Here is a 25,466-nt window from a genome sequence, read left to right on the forward strand (position 1 = left end):
TGAAGTAAAAAATATGATAATTTAATGTAAAACAAAATAAATTAGAAAAAGGATAAAGAACACGTATGCTTACATAAACTTAAAATGTACATTTACATAAACATAAAACTTAAAACTTTACAGTCTAAAGTGATAATGTATATTGCTGAAAGGATACATAGAAATATGTTTTCTTAAAGACACATAATAACTGTAGAACAGTCCTCTCTGAGAAGAGAGGAAAGGAAATAGAAATGAAGAAGGAAATGGATACAACTGCCATGGTATGTGTAATATTTTATTTTTTAAAAAAGATTTCAACAAATATGGCAATTATAAAAAGCTTACATTTGTTAAATCTAGGTGGTAGACATATGAGTGTTCTTCGTATTATTCTTTCTAATATATTAATCAAAATAATGTTTCATCATTTTCAAAATTGTAGGGAAGTCATCTAGAACAATAAATATATAAAATAAGAGTAATAACTATTTTAGAAAAGCAAATTTCAAATGAATTTTATTTAGCATTTAATACATACCCTATTTTTTTAGAACTTTAGTTACCTAGGTCCTGATGTTAGTATTATGAAATTTTTGCTTTCAGATAAGTGCTAAAGAGAAGAATACAAGAAAAAGATTAGAGATTTCAAATATTTCATTGAGATTTTAGCTTAATCAATAGGTGAAATTTGACAAGCTTTAATAAGATTAAAGTATGTCAGAATGCTAGAAAAAGTGCTTTATTAAAGTAGTTTATTTAGTGTGATTAGAATATCAATAAAGATATTTATATAGAGAACCTCAAAAAAATTCCAGACAGTATTTATTGATTTGATAAATAATGTGTGAGCTTGCTTGAATTTTATTGTGTTTTTAACTGAAGAAAAATATTTACATAGTAAAATATATAATTTTAACTATACAATTTGATGAGATTTGAGAAATGAACACACTAATGTAATCAGCACCTCAGTCAGACATAGAACAGTTCCATCATCCAAGAAAGTTTCCCCATATCACGTTAAAATTAATTTCCAACCCCTGAAAGGCAAGCTCTGTTCTAATTTTCACTACCAGGGCTTAGTTTTGTCTGTTCTGGGACTTCATATAGAGTAATAGAGTATGCACTCATTTTTATCTGGATTACTTTGCTCAGCATAATGTTTTTAAGAGTTACCTATTATGTGGCATACCAGGAGTCCAATATTTAATGTCTAAGAAGTATTCCACTATAGGAATATATCACCATTTGTTTATGCATCTGTTTATAACTGGTTGTTTCCAATTTTTAGTTATGAGTTGCCACAAACATTCTATATGTCTTTTTATGTATATGTTTTCCTTTCTTTTGTGTAAGTAAGTAAGACTACAATTCCTGGGTAGATTCAGTTTTAAATTTATAAGAAACTTCTAAACACTTTTTCAAAGTGGATGTACAATTTTACATTTCCACGTAGGGTGAAAGAGTTCCCGTTGTTCTCTATTATCACCAACACTTGGTATTGTTAATATATTAAAGTTTAGTCACTCTCATGAATGTATAGTGGTTTCCCACTAGAGGTTAGTATTTATCTTATTATATTTCCTCATATTTTCTGTTGTGAGATATCTCTTCTATTCTTTACCCTATGTTTTAATTAAATTGTCTTTTTATTGATATTTCATTATTGATATATTTATATTATTATTTCAGTATATAAATTCTTTGTCAGAATAGGTACTAAAAATATTTTCTATCAGTATGTGACTTGACTTCTAATTTTCTTTAGGACATCTTTTGATGAGAAGAATTTCCTGATTTTTTTTTTTTAATTCTGTCCCTCAGGTTGGAGTGTAGTGGCATGATCATAGTTTACTGTAGGCTCCAACTCCTGGAGGGAAGTGATTCTCCTGCTTCAGTCTCCTAAGCACCTGGGACTACAGGCATGTGCCACTATGCCTGGCTAATTTTTTTTTTTTTTTTTTTTGCAGAGACCAGTTTTGCTGTTTCCCAGGCAGTTCTCGAACTCCTGCCTCAAGCTATCCTCCTGCCTCAGCTTCCTGAGTAGCTGGGATTACAGGTACGATCCACCAAGATATTTTTAATTTTGATGAATCATAATGAATCTTTTTTTTCTCTTTATTTTTTGTTTGGTAACATCTATAAGTGTATATAAAGTTTATTTGTCACAGAAAGTATACATCTGGGTCTTTTTTCCAGTTTAAAATCTCTGCTTTTCATGTGGAGTATTTTGCCTATATATATTTAATATAATTGTTTATGTGGTTGGATTTAGGTCTGTCGCTGTGCCAGTCAACTTCTATTTGTCTTATTATTGTTGTTCTTGTGCTGTATTTCTCATTTCATCTTTCTTTAATTAAATAGTCATGTATTCTATTTTAATTCCTCTACTAGCCTTTTCACTATATATATTTTTATTATTAGATTTTTAGTGGGTACTTTAGGAATTATAATATGTGATCACATCACATAAAATTTAAGAAATTTCCAGGTAACTTCCACTTGCCTTCTGGCCTTTGTGTTAGTTTCTGTATATTTTACAACTATCTACCTAATAAATCCTATTATAGTGTTACAATTTTTATTTGCTTTTAAATAATTGCTTCCTTCAAATAAAATTTAAGGAGAGAAAAAAGGAAGTTTGTTACATTTATCTGCATATCAACCACTTCTGTAGAAAGAGTTTTCTTCTAGTAGTATTCTACTTTATTTTAAAAAAGAGGGCCGGGCGCGGTGACTCAAGCCTGTAATCCCAGCACTTTGGGAGGCCAACGCGGGCGGATCATGAGGTCTGGAGATCGAGACCATCCTGGCTAACACAGTGAAACCCCATCTCTACTAAAAATACAAAAATTAGCCGGGCGTGGTGGCGGGCACCCGTAGTCCCAGCTACTCGGGAGGTGAGCTGAGGCAGGTGGATGGCGTGAACCCGGGAGGCAGAGCTTGCAGTGAACCGAGATCGCACCACTGCACTCCAGCCTGGGCGACAGAGCGACACTCCGTCTCAAAAAAAAAAAAAAAAAGAGGTTTTTCTGATTGTCTTTTGAGATGGAATTTCGCTCTTATTTCCCAGACTGCAGTGCAATGGCGCGATCTCGGCTCACCGGGTTCAAGTAATTCCCCTGCCGCAGCCTCTGGAGTAGCTGGGATTACAGGCATGCGCCCCCACATCTGACTAATTTTGTATTTTTAGTAGAGACAGGGTTTCTCCATGTTGGTCAGGCTGGTCTTGAACTCCCGACCTCATATGATCCACCTGTCTCGGCCTCCCAAAGTGCTGGGATTACAGACGTGAGCCACCATGCCTGGCCTGAGGTTTTTCTTACTGCGCGAGTCTTCTTTTAATTAGTTGTTTTAGCTTTTGTTTTACTTATATTTTCCTTCATTTAAGATTCATAGTCCTGTGTTATTTCCCGTTCAATGCCTAAAAAGAGTTGAATCATTTATTTTATCCAGATTTATGAATATTTTTAATGGTGTCTAGGGTGGGTGCCAGTCAGGGCTGGTCACGACTGGAAGTAGAATATATCATTTTTATTTTATAATCACAAATTATTCTTATCACTTTACTGTAAGAAACAATGGCACACACACAAAAAAAATCTGCAAATGACCCTGGACTTCTAATTCTAAAGATTACACATGAATTGATTATTGGATCTGTGTGTATAAAAAGAGGTTAATTTAACATGTTTTTTTTTTTCCAGTAAGAAATGAGACAAATAATTTAGGCATACTTCTTTTTATAAGATAAATGAGACTTGAGTTCCTGTTATTATATCCTTCTACAAAAATAAAAGAATACTTTTTTTAAGATTATACATGACTTTCTTTGTACAAGTCAGTCGACAATGTATCATACAAGGCAGTTTTCTATCTAGAAAGGATAAGACAAGATTAATATTACTGAGAACAAGTGTGGGCCAGGTTCTGAGCTTGATTAAATTTTGCATACTTTAAGTCACTAAATTTTTAGAATTCCTATTTTATGCATGAGAGAATTCAGGATCAAAGATGTTCACAATATTTTCTGGTCACCAGTTTATAGGTGTAAACCTGGAATTGGAAAGACAATCACTTTAAAATTAAAGTACATTTGAAACTAATCTACCGTGGATAATGATATTGTAACTAGGTAAATGCTTTAGCTAGGATAGAACAAGATTACAAGAAAAAAGAGAATTGAGACATTGACCTGTGGTTGTAAGAAAACAATAAAGCTTTAGTTAAGAGTTGCCAATTCAGATTCCTTCATAGTCCAGGAAAATGCAAGCCTACATAAATGCAAACTTTTTTTTTAGTATCAGTAAAGAAAACAGGTCCACCTGTAGCCATTTTGCCTTCCATTGGCTGGTACCTGTTTCATTCTTTCCAAAGTTTTTCAATAGTTTTCAAACAGTTCTTGATGGAGACAAAGCGATGCTGAGAAATTGCCTGAGAAATGGCCATAGTGGAGGTGCTAGGAGGGAAGGTAGAAATCCCACTTTTTTTTTTTTTTTCAAATAGACCTGCTCCACTTTTAACACTTTTATATATTTGATATTTCACCCTTTTTTTTTTTTTTTTTGTAGAAAGAGCTTTGCTGCTTAAAAAATCAAAACCACTGAACAATGGAATCAAGGGGCTTTCAGATACTTCAGAACCACTTCTATGGTTGGCCCCTGCTAGCTCAATGGAAGTATTCTGGGAGGTAGCAGTGGCTTGGCAGAAGGAGGTCAACCAATGTGAAGTCATTTTATAAAGCACTTCCTATTTTAAGTCATAGAGAAATATGGCCTGTGAGGTCAGATAATAGGCTTCAAAGAGCTGTGCTACCTACAGTAAGTGACTGACTACTGCAGGAAGTAAGCTGGTTGGAACACCAGGATGTCCTGTCCTAAATTAGTATTTCCAACCACCTCCACCCTTTAGCAGAAAATAGTAACAATAATAATAATGATAAATATTTTATAATATCATCTTCAAAAGCAGAGGACTCCCAGGTGTGTATTTTTAAAATGGAAAGTTTTCAAAAATATTTACAAGAAAAACGATGCCACTATTCACTGGAGAATATTCAGGATACAGCTTATTTGTTTATCTGCTCAGATCCTAGAGCAAATTAAATTTTCTAACTTGAAGAACATAGAGCTTTCTGAGAATAGGACAAGTGAAACACGGTTTTTCATTCTAGACCTAAACTTCATGTTGTTGTTTTATGTTTTGTTTTGTTTTTTGAGACTGCACCATCTCAGCTCTCTGCAACCTCTGCCTCTTGGGTTCAAGCAATTTTTGTGCCTCAGCCTCCCAAGTAGCTGGGATTACAGGCATACGCCACTATGCGTGGCTAATTTTTGTATTTTCAGTAGAGATACGCCACAGCGCCCAGCTAATTTTTTATCTTTAGTAAAGACGGGGTTTCACCATGTTGGCTAGGCTGGTCTTGAACTCCTGACCTCAAGTGATCCGCCTGCCTCAGCATCCCAAAACGCTGGGAATACAAGAGTGAGCCACTGCACCCAGCCCAGGTTTTTAATTTCAGTTACTTCAATGTATACACTTAGTTTAGTGATTATTATTTACATATTTTTGAATATATATCTTTAAAATATAAATTAGTTTGACAACAAAAGATACTAAGTTTAAAGGTGCATAATATCCCTAATATTTTCCCTGTTTTCTGTAGGCTTGACATTTAAAGCCTTCTTTAAGCTCTGATTAAATTACTGAAAACTCATTTACTGTACTTTTTTGAGACCTGGGATTATCTTGCATTGTGAAAGCCTATTATGGTTTCTGGCTGTGCTCCAGGAACAAGATAAATATTTTTATTATCCCATCTTTCAAAGAGATCATATGAGTAACAGTACATGGATATAAGGTTAAAAGTTTTCTAGGTTAGTTCTCATTATCCTTTCTTTCTACCTATTAGTAGTTATGCATCGCTTTGGGGGCAAATAATACTGAGAGATTTGTTATGTTCTGAAAGTTAGGGTAAAGTTCTTTTACCATATCACCTCTAGCATTTTCCAAAGCACATCATGAGTAATAGTGCTTGGTACATTTTTGTTTAAAATTGATAGATTCTGGCTGAGGAAAGAGTGGTAATTTAATAGTTTCATATAAATCTAGCATATAATCAGGATAACAAAATAAATTTAAAACTTCCTGCAACCTGTCAGTAGTGAATCTATTAGCAATGATTCATGAAATTAAGACATATTTAATTTTAAATTTTGAATTTAAAAATTTTCCATTTTAAAAACAACAATATTTAATTTTAATTGATAAGTAAATTTTGGTGATGTCAAAGAGTAAGCTTTGTAAATAATTTTCATTACAATTTTGCCAATTAATATTTCAAGAATTTAATTCATAGTATACAAATCTCTACACAATTTGCAGGAAATAAAAAGAAAGCAAACTGTATTTGTTTTGGGACGGGGCTACAGATATAGTTAGAGATAGGCATCCAAACAATGCAATATGGACATTTCTGTATAAAGGTGTACATATACAATAGTAGACTATGAAGATATGAAACAATGAAGTCAACCCAAGGCAGTCAACTGAACATTTCCTGGGGAGGATGCTCTTGAATAGAAATTAGAAGAAGTAGGAGTTATGAGTATATGTAAGGTCGTGACAGTGTTTTTTAAACAACAGCAAGTTCAGCGAACATGTAGTAAAGAATACCAAGAATAAAAAGAAAAGACATTCAGTAAAAGAAGTACAAACAATGGCAATGCAAATGAGAATTTAATGAAAAAGCAGGGCACATGCTATGAAGGGCCTTATACAATATATAAATTTGATATTTTATAATAATACAATGATAATTCATTCAACTGAAAAATATTTTAATAGTTTTTTATGTAAAATGCCTCCACTAAAGATGAATAAAAAACCATTTGAAGAATAATAATTAATGATAAATTCTAAAAACATATACAGTTCCTGACTTAACAATTGTTTGACTTACTGATTTTTCAGCTTTACAATGGTGTGAAAGGAATACGCATTCAGTAGAAACCACACTTCACGTACCCATACAAAAATTGTTTTTCACTTTCAGTACAGTATTCAATAAATTACATGAGCTATTCAACACTTTACTATAAAATACACTTTGTGTTAGATGATTTTTGCCCAACTAAAGGCTATGTATAAAGTAAGTATTCTGATCATGTTTATGGTAAGATGTGCTAAACTATGACGTTCAGTAGATTAGGTATATTAAATGCATTTTCAACCTGCAATATTTTCAACTTACAATGCGTTTATCAGACTATAGCCACATCATAAGCTGAAGAGCATCTGTGTTAATTAGAATCTGGGGACAATAAGACTTTTTTCCTGAAAGAAAAGTTGAAAGGAAATTGAATTAATGCTTCTTTTGTAGCTTTATTTCCAAATGCATGAATTTATAAGCAAATACACTTCAATCAAACAATTTATTTTATCTTCGTTTTCAACTGGTCACTATGAATCAATAGTTAGCATTTCCCCTGATCCCAAAGGAGTGAGTTAAACATTGCAAATAACTGATTGCTCAGATCACATGAACTCAAATTATATTGCAAAATGTTAATGTGAATATTACTGAAGATGCTTATAATGTTTTATTTGCTTCAAATATAAAATGCCACAAAAATATTAATTTTTTTACTTAGATAATATCAAAAAATTAATATTAGACAAAGCAAAATAGTACCTAAATGCTATTAATCTAGAGGTAATAATCACTATTATTTTCATAAAATAAACTTCTATTTTACTCTAAAAAACCCTTAACTTATGCAAAAATATGATAATTCAATGCTGTTTTATAATTCGATTTATTTTACTTAACATTATATGCTAAATAATTTTCTTGACCATTAAATATACCTCAAAACATAATTTAAAGTAATTGCTTAATATTCTATTATTTTAATGTAATATATCTGTTGTAGGTTATTTAATTTATTTCAAAAATGCCACTGTCTTAAATATAGCTAAGATGAAGAAATCAGTGATTATTTTTTTTGGAAAAAAATTTCCACAGAAGGAATTACTAGATATTTAAGTGTTTAAACTTCTGATATTTTTTGCCAAATACCCCAGAAATATGGCACCAATTTACATTCTAACTACCTTTATCCCTTAGTTTTATCTGTACTTAAAAAACAGAAAATTGCATCATTAATAGATGCTAAAACTAGTGGGTTATCATTTGACGAGAAATCGGGTATTTAAAATTTATAAAATATCCCTCTCCAAATTTATATGTTAGGCCAAAAAAGTAATTTTACAAAGAAAAATCTGACAGATATAACTCCAACCAAGAATTGAAGTTAATATCACCATTAATGGGATAAAACTATAAGAGTCAGTAAAAAGCCCAGTCTCAATTCCATGTTATGCCTATCAGTAATCCACATAACCTGAATATAAGCATGAAGAAATATCAGATCAACCCAAATCAAGTGACATTCTTCTCAACAAACTAGCTAATAAGGTTCAGAAATAGCAAAGTCAAGAAACATAAAGGAAGGGGGAGTGTAGGAATATGGAGGAAGGCAGATAGAGGGAAACAGAGAGAGAGAGAGAAATGATTATAAAGTGAATGGAGAAAAATGTAAACAATGGCCAAATACGAGTGGAAAGTTTTTAGCAGTTACTTTTACTATTGCATGCTTTCTGTAAAATTAAAATTAAATCAAAACTTAAAAGTACAAAAATGATCAATGTGATAGAAGCAAACCATACTTTAAAAAAAAAAAAAAAAAAAAGCCCAATCTGGTTAAATATGTTCTATATTACAGGGGAGCTTCACTTTGCCCAGTATTGCAAGACCTTAAATTAACCATGCAAGCTAAAGACATGGAAAAAATTCTCAATAATCAATGAAAAAAATTGTGATTGTTCCATGACCCTTAAACCTTTTTCTCAAAACATTAAAAACCTTACTACCAGTTATAAATACATAGGCAAATAAAAAAACTAAACTCATATTTATTTCAGAAATATTTATAAAATTTAACTGTAATTTAAAGCATTAGAAACATTAAGAACTAAAGTGTTTACTTTGTAAAAACTTAGCAAGAGTAGTTTTAAAAAGTGTTTTCTCCAGCCTGGGTAATAGAGCAAGACCCCGTCTCTAAAGAAAAAGAGGATGGGTGGATGTTTGCCTGTCTTATGATTTGGCAAGTTATAATTTTCTTTTCTAAGTTTGGATTACTTTCTAACATTTTATCCATTGCATGCAATTTCAATGCCATGAAATATCTCCAAGTGTTCCATTAATGTCAAAATTTTTTGCTGGCATCTTTTCCTCTGGGATATCTTCATCATTTTGTCAAGACTACTTTCCTCACTTATGTTGATAATTTCAACTTCATTAAGTTCCTTTGGTTGTATATCTAGAGACTTTTGAATGGTAACAATCAACATTTCCAGAGCCATTTATCTCTTCTTTGACAGCATATTCACATTCTATTCAAATTTTACTTCCAGCATCATCTTGTTTCTTTACTGGTGAATTTTCTATTTTGATTATTTGTTTGATGTCAAGTGGATTTATCTTTAAGAGACAAGGAGGCAACACAATTGCATGTATTGCTCTGTGCCTGAACTAAATAAGAAATGGCAGTGAACAATCACTGGCAGACCTAGAATAAAGTGGTTAGCTACTGATCACAATTTGTATCTGTTATAATTCATGGACTAAAGAGCTAGCAGAGAAGTTTGTACCTTATGCATTTACTTACTTATTATATTGTGAACCTTGATGTTGAGAAATTTGAACCTTGATGTTGGAGGACTGGTGTTATTAAACTAAAACATGGCAACTGTGTTTGTGCATATCCGAACCATACAAAACAATCACCGCCTTTACTTTCCTTTATGATGTTAGTAGGGAAATGGCTTCACTTTGATAATAATGTAATTTTTAATTAGATAAAAATATTTTGAAAATTATTTGATATTACATGTTTGAGTTCTTACCACTTTTATGTGGCTACTATGGGTTTCCAGAAACTCAATGTGGGTCAGAAAACCAAGGTTTTATTTCTAGCCCTACTACTAGTGCATTACGTTAAATATGACAAACCACATAAATTCCTTTGAACTCTTAAATGTCTATGAAAAAAAAACGGATACACATTTTTTCTGTCACAGTCTCATTTAACTCCTGTTTTTCTGGCATTGTTATTTTTAGCTACATTTTCACTGTCAAAATTGTACTGATTTGGGGAATAAATTATATAGCTAGGCCCCACTTTATTCTTTCTGTGTCAAAAGTTTTATGTCTCTACGCTAAACTAGGAATATTATTTTTAACATAGTAGCATTGGCATTGCAATGCTATAATTGCTATCTACAATTACAAGAGCATTCAACATGCTAATTAAAAAGTAAAAAACAATTTTCTGTATATTGTACATTTTTGCAGGTCATATTAATTTTTATAGACAAAAAATAATCTTTTATCACTTCTCAAACAAAACTTATTTTTATCACTAAAAGGAGCTCTGTGTAAGTCACTGGTAAAAGTATACCTGACTCTGTATAAGTCACCTTATATTAATAAGCATAATAAGCTTATAGTATACCTATAATATCCACCAGTGACCTGCCCTATGTGACAGAGCCACCAAACACATATGCAGAACTAATCTAAAGCCAAAAGTTTTGTACCTTCCTGATCATCCCTGTTGACAGGTCTAAATTCAGAAACACAATTATATCCCAGTGTATGAACTGAATCATGTTTTTTAGAAAACATTTAGGTATTTTTATGTTGTTGAGAAAAATGAAGCAATAAGTTTAGGAGAAAGAGGTTTACTTTTATGTATAAGAATCTGCTCCCGTAATTTTATTGTAATTATTGCCAACATTTACCTCAAATGATAAACATTGATTAAAATACTAAAAATCTTCCCACAGATCTCAGGTTTCTAAATATGAATTTTTAACACAAATACCCCCAATTATACCTTAACATTCACTCTAATCAATATTCAAGTTGAAAAATGTTGTATGTAATTTGTATACAACCCATAACAAATTTAAGCAAGATACCTACATTAAACTTTAACTTAAATCCTGAAAAACAAACCAACAAAAAAAAAGAGTGTTTATCTGAATGTCTTTATTTCCTATCTAGTGTTTTAATATATTTGAGATGAGACACAATCTTTCTGAGCTTTCTAATCACATGTAAAAATTTTAAATACTGGATCGAAAGTCAAAATCAGCGACATATGAACAGATTTTCCTTTGTAAATTTTATCTCCTGACAAAGCACTCATACTTTCCTGTGAATTTATTGATAAGATGATTTAGAATTTTCAAGTGCTGCTTAATTCAACATATAAATATTACCTTTACTAAATAGAAAAAAAGTTATACGGACATTGATATGTCCTGGAAATTCCAAGTTACATGTATCTTATAATATTTAATATTGTAATTTAATTTTTATAATTTAAATTTAGGGCCAAGATTTAGTATATTGTTTGAAGTTATGACCCATATCATGGTAACTATATTATACTTCAAATATTTTTTTCAATATCACATTTTGACAAACTTTTTTAGTTGAAATATTTCAAATACTTTAAACAATATTTATTTTAATATCACATTTTGGCCAAACTTTTTTGATAGAATACACGTGTTTACATGCAATATATTGTAAGTCTGGTAACCTTCAATTATTCAGCCAGGTGTATTTATCTCAGGTGTGTTTATCTTTAAATATTTGATCTGGCCTCCCTTATCACAATATTTCAGTATTTTTAAACAGTGGATGTTACAGAAAGGAACATCATACATTCACATTACCTGGTTCGAACAAACCAAGTAACTTTTCTCAGACTCTTGTCTTCCAAGTGTTAAAATGGAGACATCAGATTACATTATTTCCAACGTTCCCATGTTCTAAAGTTTTCTAAGAGTCTCAGTGGCATTCCCAAATCCTACAGTTGCTAAGGAGTTATGTATGATCATTATTATTTTGTGTTAGATTTTTATTTTTTAATGTATTTATTTATTAATTTAAAATACAGAATTTTTACATATTTTCTCTAAATATTACCCAGTGTCTGTGAGAAATCATTTAAAAATCTCAATTTTCTTAAGGTCTACTATCAGCAATAACATTATGTTGAATAGTCTATATGACTTACATTGTCTCTGTTTATTCTTTCAATGTTTCCAGTGATGGAAATATAATTTTTATCCCCATTTTGCAAAAATAAAAAAAGACAGAAAAGAAAAAAGAAAAAGAAAATGAAGCATAGAGAGGCTAAATAATAGATTTGATATCACATAGCTAGTAATTTGCACTGTGAGGACTCAAGCCCTTAAACATTGAATTACAATATGTGGGGTGGAAGTGACAGTGAATAGAAGATTTTAATTTATTCAAGAACATTTTTAATATATTTAAAAATATTAAGGCAATTTCATCTAAACTTGTGTATTAGTCTATTTTATGCTGCTAATAAAGACATACCTGATATTGGGTAATTTATAAAGAAAAGAGGTTTAATTGACTCACAGTTCAGCATGACTGGGGAGGCCTCAGGAGACTTACAATCATGGCAGAAGGGGAAGAAAACACATTGTTCTTCACAGAGGCAGCAAGGAGAAGTGCCTAGCAAAGGGGGAAAGTCTTCTTACAAAACCATTGGATCTCGTGAGAACTCACTTACTATCACAAGAACAGTATGGGGGTAACTGCCACCAAGATTCAATTACCTCCCACTGGGTCCCTCCCATGACATGTGGGGATTATGGGAACTACAATTTAAGACGAGTTTGGGTAGGGACACAGCCAAACCATATCAAGTTGACTTTGATATGGCATCTAGATAAAAATATTACATATTATGTGTTTGGGCTCAGAATACACCACCCCAAAATATAACTACAGTAAACAAGAATATACCACCCCAGAATATACCTTTTAGTCATATTTTAAGCTGATTATTCTGAGAAACTGCAGATACAAGAGTGGCTCTGACAAGCTGTCCTTTTATAAAAGAAAGCTAGATCTGTAAAGGAAACAATTGCCATGAAAATCTCATGAACTAGAGAAGATGTTATCATAGGAGAGATTACTGAAGGGCAACACTTAGCTGAGATAGACTTTGTCACAGGCTATTACATGTTCTTCTGATGGACTACTCTGAGACAACTTTTAGTACCTGAGAGGCTTTTTATTTGCATAACAAGACAGCATTTGTTTGCCATACATTTCCTCCGCTTACCTTCCCATGACCTGTTGCCACCTCCCCCGCAGAAGTCACAAGCCCCTGTTTCTCTGTAGCTCAGAGATATATACACCTCAATCATCTGGCTCTTCTTCAAGTCTCATATTTTGTGAGATGCCGATGTGTATGCACATAATAAATTTATGTCTTTTCTCCTGTAATGTTTCTACTGTCAGTTTATTTCACAGCCTCGATTACTGAACCTTCAGAGAGTAGAGAGAAATATTTCCCTCTCCCCTACAGATGTTTTCTAGCTGCCAAATCTGGGATATCACAGAAGTCTAAAGAGTTAATTCAAGTATTACATTTATTGTATCAATACTTAAGCCAGTGCAGTTTTAAAAATGTGAAACTTCTTAAAATAAATACATTTTGATTATCCAAAAATAAGTAAAAACTTACTTCATGTCAAATAAAAATGATGAAAAGAAAGGGCTAATTTTAACAGTGTAGTGCATTCAATTTACGATATAGTCGGTCTGGGCATAATTTTTAGCAAAATCAGTTTTATCAGTAGCTGAGTAAACAGATGGCTTTAAGAGTTGTAATTACCACTGAAATTCAGACCTTGCTTATTGCTATTATTACATTTTCTCCTAGCCTCAAATTATTATCCTATCAAAAAAAGAAAAAGAAAAGGAAAAAGAAAATCTATTGTACTTCCAGCAAATTTATTTTTAAAACACATCAACTAGACCCACACCTTCATCTATGGAACTTAATTCTACTGGGGAAGAGAAATAATACTTTTAAAAATTAATCATTTTAGACCTATGACCTTGGATATATTGCCTAATAATTCCATGTCTTAAAGTGAAACTACTAGCTATGATTCTCAAAACCTGTCACTTACCCACAGTCAACATCATACTGAATGGGCAAAACCTGGAACCATTCCCCTTGAAAACGGGAGGAAGACAAAGGTGCTCACTCTCACCACTTCTATTCAACATAGTACTCTAAGTGCTAGCCAGAGCAAAAGAAAGAAATAAAAGTCATCAAAATAGGAAAAAAAAGAATTCAAACTGTCTTTCTTTATAGACGGTATGATTCTATACCTAGACGACCCTACAGACTCTGCCAAAAGGCTCCTGGAACTGACAAAAGACATCAGTAAAATTTCAGGATATTAAATCAATGTACAGACATTAGCATTTCTAAAACCAATAATATTCAAGCTCAAACCCAAAGCAAGAATGCAAACCCATTTACAATAGTCACAAAAACAAGAAATACAGCTAACCAGACAGATAAAATCTCTATAAGTACAAAACACTGCTAAAAAATCATAGATGACACAAAGAAATGGAAAACATCCTATGCTTATGCATTTGAATAATAAATATTGTCAAAATGGCCATACTGCCCAAAGCAATCTACAGATTCAATGCTATTCCTATCAAACTATCAATATCATTTTTCACAGAACTAGAAAAAAATTCTTAATTGTATATGGAACTAAAAAAGAGCCCAGATAGCCAAAGAAATCCTAAGCAAAAAGAACAAAGCTGGAGGCATCACATTGTCCAACTTCAGACTATACTACAGGGCTACAGGAAGCAGAATAGCATGGCACTGGTACAAAAAAAAAAGGACACATAGACCAGTGGAACAGAATGGAGAACCTAGAAATAAAGCTGCACACCTACAGCCATCTGATATTCAACAAAGTTGACAAAAGCAAGCAATGGAAAGGGGCTCCCTATTCAATAAACAGTGCTAGGATAGCTGGCTAGCCATATGCAGAAGAATGAAACTAGGCCACTACCTATCACCGTATACAAACATTAACTCAAGACGGATTGAAGATTTAAATGAAAGACCTAAAACTATCAGAATCCTAGAAGAAAATCTCAGAAACACCATTCTGGACAACAGCCTTGGGAAAAAATGTATGACCAAGTTCTCAAAAGCAATCACAAAACAAAAATTGACAAGAGGGACCTAATTAAACTAAAGAGCTTCTGCACAGCAAAAGAAACTATAAACAGAGTAAACAGATGACCTAAAGAATGGGAGAAAATATTTGAAAACTATGCATTTGAAAATACTTTAATATCTAGAACTTATAAGTAACTTATTTCAAAAAGCAGAAAACAATCCCATTAAAAAAAAATGGGTAAAAGACAGACACTTCTCAAAAGAAGACATATAAGTGAACAATAAACATTAAACAAAAATGCCTCAAATGACTAATCAGAGAAATGCAAATCAAAAACACAATGAAATACCATCTCACACCAGTCATTATACACTGTTGGTGAGAATGTAAATTAGTTCAGCCACTGCGCAAAGCAATTCGGAAATTTTTCAAATAACAAACAGAGCTAGCATTTGACCCAGCAATCCCGTTACTAGGTACATACCCCCAAAAAATACACAAAAAGACACATGCACTCATATGTTCATCACAGCACTATTCACCATAGCAAAGACATAGAATCAACCTAGGTTCCCATCAATGGTGGGCTGGGTAAAAAAGATGTGGTACATATGCACCACGGAATGCTATGCAGCCATTAAACATGAAATTACATCCTTTGCAACAACATGGATGCAGCTGGAGGCCATTATCCTAAGCAAATAAGAGCAGGAACAGAAAACCAAATACCACATATTCTCACTTGTAAGAGGGAGCTAAACATTGGGATTCGTGGACATAAACATGAGAATAATAGATGCTGGGGACTACTAGAGTGGAGAGGGAAGAGCAGGGCAAGGGTTGAAAAGCTACCTTTAGGTACTATGTTCACTATCTGGATGAGTGGATTATTTGTGCCTCAAACCTCAGCATCACTCGATACGCTCAGATAACAAACCTGAACATGTACCTTCTGAATCTAAAATAAACATTAAAAAAAAATTACTGCAACATTAAAAACTTCCACTTAAGGAAAGAATATTGAATTCTTGAAAGAGGAATATACTTTTCTACTTTTATTCATCCCAAAACCCCAACAGGAATGCCCTTCCTGCGCCATATACAAACTTGCCTATCTTCCAAATTTATTTGAGCATTATCTCTTTAATAAAGCCTTCATTGGAATTATTATATTTCTTATCTTTTGGCCTTGCATTGTTTAACTTTCTATTTCCTTGAAAACACTGTGTAGTATGTTTCTTAAAATAAACAGAGTATCTCACAGGGTCTTGTGCATATGACAAATAGTTATTAGTATTTTTTAAAAATCCTGACAACATGACAATGCTAAAATGGTCCGTGAGAGCTAGAAGCAATGACAGAAATTTATTCTGAAATAATAATTATGTTATGTTTTCAAACTCACATTTTTATAATTTTAAATGAACAGATTTAACAGCATACTTTAATTATTTGAGATCCCTGAATTGTGTATTTTCCATGACCCACATCCATGATTGTTTAGAGTTGTTTTCTCTTTTTACACATTATTCTGTCCTCCCTAGGTCAAATGCTTTCACTAGCCGAACTTACAGTATATGATGTAGATCTAATGTTGCTGGAAGGAAATCTCAAAAAAAAAATTCACAAATCAAGATTCTCTTTATACTTCTTCAGCTGATGTTGATTACTTGCTTGAAATATGGTTTCTGACCGCTTGATTAGAGTCAATAACTGTTTTGAGAGGAGGTAATTAAGTCTAATCTGTGCAATAGCTTAGAATTAGATAGCTGAACAGCATTTTTAATCCAGAAAACAGTAAAAATACAACTGTTCAACTTTTTAATACATGTCAGTATCGCAGCAAGAGCTTTTATAGTTTTTATTGTTCAATAATTTTCCGAAGATTCAAAGGACCCCAGGCCTGAAAATCTCTTTTTCCATTTTAAAATGTATTATTTTCATTTGAAGAGACTTTGCAGACCTATTTCTTGTTAGGAGACTTGGAAATATACTTGGAGACCCCTTGGAAGCAAGAAGTAGAATAGCAAAATGAAGAAAAATAGATGAAATCAGGCTGCTATGCTTAAATTCTGTATTGAAATACCGCAGTAGCTGGACAGAGCACAGTGACAAAAATGTGAGGAGGAAATACTGAGAATTCAAGGCACATATATATGTCTGAAAATCTGTTGATAAATAGCAGGTAGCAAAACGAAGGACCTGAAATATATTATGCACATTGCATACGAGACTCTGTTATTTTTCATAAATATGCAACAATAATATGGCTATTACTGTGCTTATTTTCAAGTAAAGATGCTATCCCAGGGAGGATACGTAACTAATGCAACATCTCACCAAAGTTAAATGGTATCTTCTTGCTATCAATTATGTATTTCCCTTAACAAAGAATTAGCTGTTATTTAAAACAAGGTTAATGTGGCTTCAAAGCACTGGCCTTTTATCCTAGGACACCACCTACATATCTGTTGGTGTTAGGACAGACTTTCAATTCCCAGAAGTAATATAGACATGAGATAAAATATAATTCAGTGATTAAACATGTTATTGGAGCCAGAATGCTTCATTGAAACACAAATCTAATGCATTCCAGTTCTATGAGATTTTGCCTGATTTTTGTTTTGTTCATTACTGAAATTTTGTCTGGTTGTTGTTACTTTACAACTGAACTCTACCACTCTCCTCTACATTCACTATGAAGCACTCTTACAAATTCTATATGCTGTAAATAAGATTTTCCCAATGTTTTCCTCAGTGCTGCATGCATGATGGATGTTGCCAAAATGTATGACACACCTTTATGGATAAATATCAGGTGAAGTTTCAACCTTCTACTTGATATCTAAGCAACCTTATAGACTTTTTATGGAAATAATGTTGCATCTTTAAGTATGCAACATTATTTAAATAAATTTGCAATTGGTAGTTTAGATGTCTGATGAAAAGCTCATCATTACTCCTGTGTTGCTTTATAAATCCATTCCTTTTTTTTTCTTTTCTTTTATCATATTTTCTTTTTTTATTACATGTTAAGTTCTGGGATGATGTGCAGAATGTGCAGGTTTGTTACACAGGTATACATGTGCCATGTTGGTTTGCTGCACCCATCAGCCTGTTATCTACATTATGTATTTCTCCTAATGCTATCCCTCCCCTTACCTGCCACACCCCGACAGGCCCTGCTGTGTGTTGTTTCCCTCCCTGAGCCCGTATGTTCTCATTGTTCAACTCCCACTTACGAATGAGAACATGTGGTGTTGGTTTTCTGTTTCTGTGTTAGTTTGCTGAGAAGGATGGTTTCCACCTTCATCCATGTCCTTGCAAAGGACGTGAACTTATTCTTTTTTATGGCTGCGTAGTATTCCATGGTGTATATGTGCCATATATATATTTTTTATCCAGTCTAACACTGATGGGCATTTGTGTTGGTTCCAAATGTTTGCTATTGTGAATAGTGCCACAATACACATATGTGTGCCTGTGTCTTTATAGTAGAATGATTTATAATCCTTTGGGTATATACCCAGTAATAGGATTGCTGGATCAAATGGTATTTCTAGTTCTAGATCATTGAGGAATCGCCACACTGTCTTCCACAATGGTTGAAATAATTTACACTCCCACGAACAGTGTAAAAGCATTCCTATTTCTCCACACCCTTTCCAGCATCTGTTGTTTCCTGACTTTTTAATTATCGCCATTCTAACCTGCATGAGATGGTAACTCACTGTGTTTTTAATTTGCATTTCTCTAATGACCAAGGATGATGAGCTTTTATCATATGTTTGTTGGCCACATAAATGTCTTCTTTTGAAAATTTTCTGTTCATATCCTTTGCCCACTTTTTGATGGGGTTGTTTGCTTTTTGCTTGTAAATTTGTTTAAGTTCCTTGTAGCTTCTGGATATTAGCCCTTTGTCAGATGGATAGATTGCAAAAATTTTCTCCCATTCTGTAGGTTGCCTGATCACTGTGGTGATAGTTTCTTTTGCTGTGCAGAAGCTCTTTAGTTTAATTAGATCCTTTTGTCAATTTTGGCTTTTGTTGCCATTGCTTTCGGTGTTTTAGTCATGAAGTCTTTGCCCATGCCTGTGTCCTGAATGGTATTGCCTAGGTTTTCTTCTAGGGTTTTTTATGATTTTAGGTCTTACACTTAAGTCTTTAGTCCATCTTGAGTTAATTTTTGTATAAGGTTTAAGGAATAGGTCCAGTTTCTGTTTTCTGTATATGGCTAGCCAGTTTTCCCACCACCATTTATTAAATAGGAATTCCTTTCCCCATTGCTTGTTTTTCTCAGGTTTGTCAAAGATCAGATAGTTGTAGATATGTGGCATTATTTCTGAGGGCTCTGTTCTATTCCATTGGTCTATATATCTGTTTTGGTACCAGTGCCATGCTGTTTTGGTTACTGTAGCCTCATAGTATAGTTTGAAGTCAGGTAGCATGATGCCTCCAGCTTTATTCTTTTTGCTTAGGATTGTATTGGCTATTGATGCTCTTTTTAAATTCCATATGAAATATAAAGTAATTTTTTCTAATTCTGTGAAGAAAGTCAATGACAGCTTGATGGGAATAACATTGAATCTATAAATTACTTTGGGCAGTATGGCCATTTTCACAATACTGATTCTTCCTATCCATGAGTATGAAATATTTTTTCCATTTGTTTGTGTCCTCTCTTATTTCCTCAAGCAGTGGTTTGTAGTTCTCCTTGAAGGGATGTGAAGGACCTCTTCACATCCCTTGTAAGCTGTATCCTTAGGTATTTTATTCTCTTTGTAACAATCGTGAATGGGAGTTTGTTCATTATTTGGCTCTCTGTGTACTACTGGTGTATATGAATGCTTGTGATGTTTGCATGTTGATTGTGTATACTGAGACTTTGCTGAAGTTGCTCATCAGCTTAAGGAGTTTTTGGGCTGAGACAATGGGGTTATGAAATATACAATCATGTAATCTGCAAACAGAGATAATTTGACTTCCTCTCTTCCTATTTGAATATCTTTTATTTCTTTCTCTTGCCTGATTGCCATGGCCAGAACTTCTAACACTATGTTTAATAGGAGTGGCGAGAGAGGGCATCCTTGTCTTGTGCTGGTTTTCAAATGGAATGCTTCCAGCTTTCGTCCATTTAGTATCATATTGTCTGTGGGTTTGTCATGAATAGCTCTTATTATTTTGAGAGATATTCCATCAATACCTAGTTTATTGAGTGTTTTTAGCATGAAGGGGTATTGAATTTTATCAAAGGCCTTTTCTTCATCTGTTGAGATAATCATGTGTTTTTTGTCATTGGTTCTGTTTATGTGATGGATTACATTTATTGATTTGCGTATGTTGAACCAGCCTTGCATTCTAGGGATGAAGCTGACTTGATCGTGGTGGATAAGCTCTTTAATGTGCTGCTCGATTGGGTTTGCCAGTATTTTATTGAGGATTTTCACATCGAGGTTCATCAGGGATATTTGCCTGAAGTTTTCTTTTTTTTGTGTCTCTGCCAGTTGTTGGCATCAGGATGATGCTGGCCTCATAAAATGAGTTAGGGAGGAGTCTCTCTCTTTCTGTTGTTTGGAATAGTTTCAGAAGGAATGGTACCAGCTCCTCTTTGTGTTAAAGTCTCCCACTATTATTGTGTGGGAATCAAAGTTTCTTTTTAGGTCTCTAAGAACTTGCTTTATGAATCTGGGTGCTCCTGTATTGGGTGCATATATATTTAGGATAGTTAGCTCTTATTGTTGCATTGATCCCTTTACCATTATTTAATGCCCTTCTTTGTCTTTTTTATCTTTGTTGGTTTAAAGTCTGTTTTATCATAGGCTAGGATTGCAACCCCTGCTTTTTTTTCTTCTTTCCATTTACTTGGTAAATCTTTCATCTGTTTATATTGAGTCTATGTGTGTCCTTGCACTTGAGATGGGTCTCCTGAATACAGTACACTGATGGGTCTTGACTATTTGTCCAATTTGCCAGTCTGTGCCTTTTAATTGGGGCATTTATCTCATTTACATTTAAGATTAATATTATAATGTGTAAATTTGATCCTGTCATTATGATGCTAGCTGGTTATTTTGCCCATTAGTTGATGCAGTTTCTTCATAGTGTTGATGATCTTTACATTTTAGTTTGTTTTTGCAGTGGCTGGTACCAGTTTTTCCTTTCCATATGTAGTGCTTCCTTCAGGATATAAATCTATTTCTAACTGTTAAATTGTCTGCCACTTTGTGCTGGAGGCAGTGAAAGATTTTAGGAAAATCTGATTAATAAAAGCAATAATTTGGGGGTTAAATTTGTGGCAAAACCTTTTTGCAATTAGATCTGCTATGACGGTTAACAATAATAGAGAACATCAGCTTGAATGTATATGTGTGTATATATATATATGTATATGCATCAGTATATGCACAAACATATGTAAGTGTGTTTGTATGCATGGATTCTTGTAAGTCTTGAAATATGTAGTAGTAGAAAACGGTCTTTGATTTTTGGATTGATTCCAATTTTCTTCTGGTTGCCTTAATAATTCTTTTTTCTGTTACCTGCTCACCATCTCTATATTAACTAAGAACTGAAATGAGGGAGGCATCTAAATTTTCTGAGCAGAAATACATAATTATTAAAGTGAAATATTGGAACTAAGCACTGTAATTAAATGAGAAAACTTTGCCTGTACAAAAAATGTGAATAATTTATTTGAAATGTTAAAAATGAACAAAAGCAAATCAGGCTGAAATGAAACACAAAAAGATAATATCCTGCATTGTTTAAGTATTTCATCTTAATTATATCCAGAATATCTACAAGAAAGGAACCAATTTTACCTGATTAAAAAATTTAAAAGATTTTAAACTTTAAGCTTTAAGTGTTCCCATAGGAGGATGACAAATCAGGTAATGAGTAGTTCGATGATGGTATTATTTAGCCGTATATTTACAAGAGCTACCCAACTTTGAGAAATTTATTACTGAAACTTCGGGAAATTTATTATACCACTTTTTCCATTTTAATAGAGAATCTAAAGTAAATAGAAATGTAGCATATAAGAAAATGATTTTGAAAATTCCCTATATGTAATAAAAAGATAATTTAAGACATAAAACAAATCTGGAGTCATTTTGGGTTAAAAATTAATTTTTAGTCTGAGAAAACATATTTGGCACACCATGTCACAGACGGCTCCCCTCCTAGGTCAGTCTGTTAGAAAGAAAAATATCAGCCAGACGTGAGGACTTTTCCAAAGAGAGAAAGAGGAATAAACAATTGATAGTGAGAGAGAATAATAAACAATTGATAGCAAGAAGATACCCATGTTAGCTCATGTCATCAAAGAAAAAAGAAAAGGTTTTGAGAATATACCAGCCAAAGTTTCCTCAAATACTTTGGAGTATGCTAGCTGTCAGTGGTAGTGTAATGTGTAGTGTAAAAATAAAGACAATATGTAGCATAAAAATAAAGACAGGGGTCTGTTCTAGAACTTTGAGGGGCAATAAATACAACAAATAAAGATAACCATGGCTATAATTTATTGTGTGCCTATTGCATGTTAGTAAATGTGAATGAAGCACTTTTTAAAAAATATTTTCTTCAGTACAGGTAAATATTACCATTTGAAAGACAGAGAAAATGAGGCTCAGAGAGATGGTAACTTGCTGTGAGCCACTAACTGTGTAAGTGCTGCAACCAGAACTCGAACCCTGATCTCACTCCAAATCCCATGTTTACTTTACTCCAGGATTATTCTGAGACAGTAATAAAGAGACAATTATGTAAAATTTTCAAAATCTTTAAGACTTCCAATGTTTGCAATTTTTCTAATTTTCATTTTCCATAGTAATAATAGGGAATATAGCAGTAGTAGATTTCTATTGTTTCTGAAACAAATTACTAGTATTATAGTCCTGTAATTCAGAAGTTCAACATAAATCACATCAAGCTGATATCAAGGTATTGGCCATCTTATATACATTGTTCTAAGCACTTAACATAAATAAATTTATTTCTACCCCAGAAAGGAGAATACAGCAGATTGAATCTCTGTGACTAGAGACATGAAGAAACCAGGCTATGTGTGAGAAATCAATTCAGGGGCTGGATCTCGCTACCTGCTTCCAGACTTGTTGGATAAAGAACACCTGCCATCTTTATTTTCATTTTATTGCCAATTCTATTAATATCACCACCCATTAATAAATTCTCTACTACTGCAATGTGATTTCTACCAGACTACCTGGAAGCCATCACTTTTTGTTTCTCTGACATGTCCTCCTGCATCTGGACTCCACTCCCTGGATAATAAGGTTTTCTTGCCTGACTACATTTCCTCTCACTGCATACACTGGTGTTCCCCAGTAGCATATATTCTTAAGCAGGCATTTGCGGCCATCTCTTCTCTCCCATACTATTGATGAGGAGAGACATAAGCACTGATTGTATCATAAATTGGGAGAGATTTAGACACTCCACTTCCACCCCCTTCACACATACTTCCCTAAAATTATTGATTCTTGGGTTCAAAAAAACAAGCAACCTTTACCAAATGCAAATTAAGAAAACATGATACTTTTTTTTTCTCAAAGATATTTATTAAAATGCTGAAAAGGGAAGATTCATTACAAACTTCCCTTACCCACCCATCGCATATTTTGGTTATGTTTTACAGTCAAATACAAGTATATTGAACAACTCTCAGTTCAGGTCATCATTTCCTGCTATGACCAAAACACACATACACACACACACACACAGACACACACACACACACACAAAGTGACACCTCATGAATGCTGCATTCTTTCTTCAGTGTTAAAAGTTTTAATAGCAAGCCTGGATATATTTATCTCATGCCATAGTTTAGAGGTTTTGATTTTCTTCTTTCTTCCCTAAAGGGGGAGGAATGTGTATTGACTCATCTTCAGCCTCACAACAGTTATCTCATTTTTTATGGTGTCCCAAAGATAAATAACTGGTGGTTGTATAGTGACAATGAAAAGCTCTTTCAGTATCTGATTCATCTGGATCTAGACATATGAACAAATCATAAGTGACTATGCTTTCCCCTACTATTTATCACTTAATTTAGCAATAAATATTCTATTTTATTCTATTTAAAGATAAATCTTGTTGCTTAGAAAGATAAAATAAAAAATATGATTAAATATTTCTACATTCTCTGATACAAGAATGTGGACTCTAAAGCCAGATTTCCATGCTTCAGATACTATTTCTGCTACCAATAGCTGTGTTAACTTTGAGCAAGTACCTTTTATTTTATTTTATTTTATTTTATTTTAAGTTCCTGAACACATGTCCAGGTTTGTTACATAGGTAAATGTGTACCATGGTGGTTTACTGCACCTATCAACACATCACCTTCAACCCAGCATGCATTAGCTGTTATCCTAATGCTCTCTCTCCCTACTGCTTTTGACAGGTCCCAGTGTGTGTTGTTCCCATCCTTGTGCCTATGTGTTCTCATTGATTAGCTCACACTTATAGGTGAGAACATGCAATGTTTGGTTTTCTGTTCCTCTGTTAGTTTGCTGAGGATAAGGGCTTCCTGCTCCACCTATGTCCCTGTACAAGACATGATCTTATTCCTTTTTACGGCTGCATAGTATTCCATGATGTATGTGTACCACATTTTCTTTATCTGGCCTATCATTAATAGGGATTTAGGTTGATTCTATGTCTTTGCCATTATGAATAGTGATGCAAGGAACATACGTGTGCATGTATCTTTATAATGGAAGGATTTATATTTATTTGTGTAAGAACCCAGTAATGGGATTGCTGGGTCACAGTATTTCTGCCTCCAGGTCTTTGAGGGATCACCACACTGTCTTCCACAATGGTTGAACTAATTTACATTCCCACTGATGGTGTAAAAGTGTTCCTGTTTCTAGGCAGCCTCACCAGCATCTGTTGTTTCTTGACTTTTGAATAATTGCCATTCTAACCAGCATGAGATGGTATCTCATTGTGGTCTTGATTTGCATTTCTCTAATGATCAGTGGTGTTGAGCTTTTTTTCAGGTTTTTTGGCTGCATAAATGTCTTCTTTTGAGAAGTGTTTGTTCATTTCATGTCCTTTGCCCACTTTTAACGGGGTTGTTTGTTTTTATTTTGTAAATTTGTTTAAGTTCCTTGTAAATTCTGGATATTAGACCTTTGTCAGATGGATAGATTGCAAAAAGTTTCTCCCATTCTATAGCTTGTCTGTTCACTCTGATGATAGTTTCTTTTGCTGTGCAGATGCTGTTTAGTTTACTTAGATCCCATTTGTCAATTTTGGCTTTTGTTGCAATTGCTTTTGAAATTTTCATCATGAAATCTTTGTCCATCCCTATATCCTGAAGGGTAT

At 33.3% G+C, this 25,466-nt stretch overlaps 1 long non-coding RNA gene across 7 annotated transcripts in view; it reads left to right on the forward strand.

Moving 5' to 3' along the window:
- LOC117974855 (uncharacterized) overlaps nucleotides 1–25,466 on the forward strand; it is a 354,681-nt gene that overhangs the window by 203,795 nt on the left and 125,420 nt on the right. For 6 of the 7 annotated variants that reach the window (XR_008626078.1, XR_008626080.1, XR_008626079.1 and 3 more), the window contains one exon: nucleotides 1,953–2,041. This is a non-coding gene — a long non-coding RNA (uncharacterized LOC117974855). Of the gene's footprint in view, nucleotides 1–1,952; nucleotides 3,483–25,466 lie in introns of those variants that run through there. The other variant, XR_010110786.1, reaches the window with a different exon arrangement.

The sequence above is a fragment of the Pan paniscus genome, chromosome 1 (genome assembly GCF_029289425.2).
Source record: "Pan paniscus chromosome 1, NHGRI_mPanPan1-v2.0_pri, whole genome shotgun sequence".
In the NCBI taxonomy this organism is placed as follows: Eukaryota; Metazoa; Chordata; class Mammalia; order Primates; family Hominidae; genus Pan; species Pan paniscus.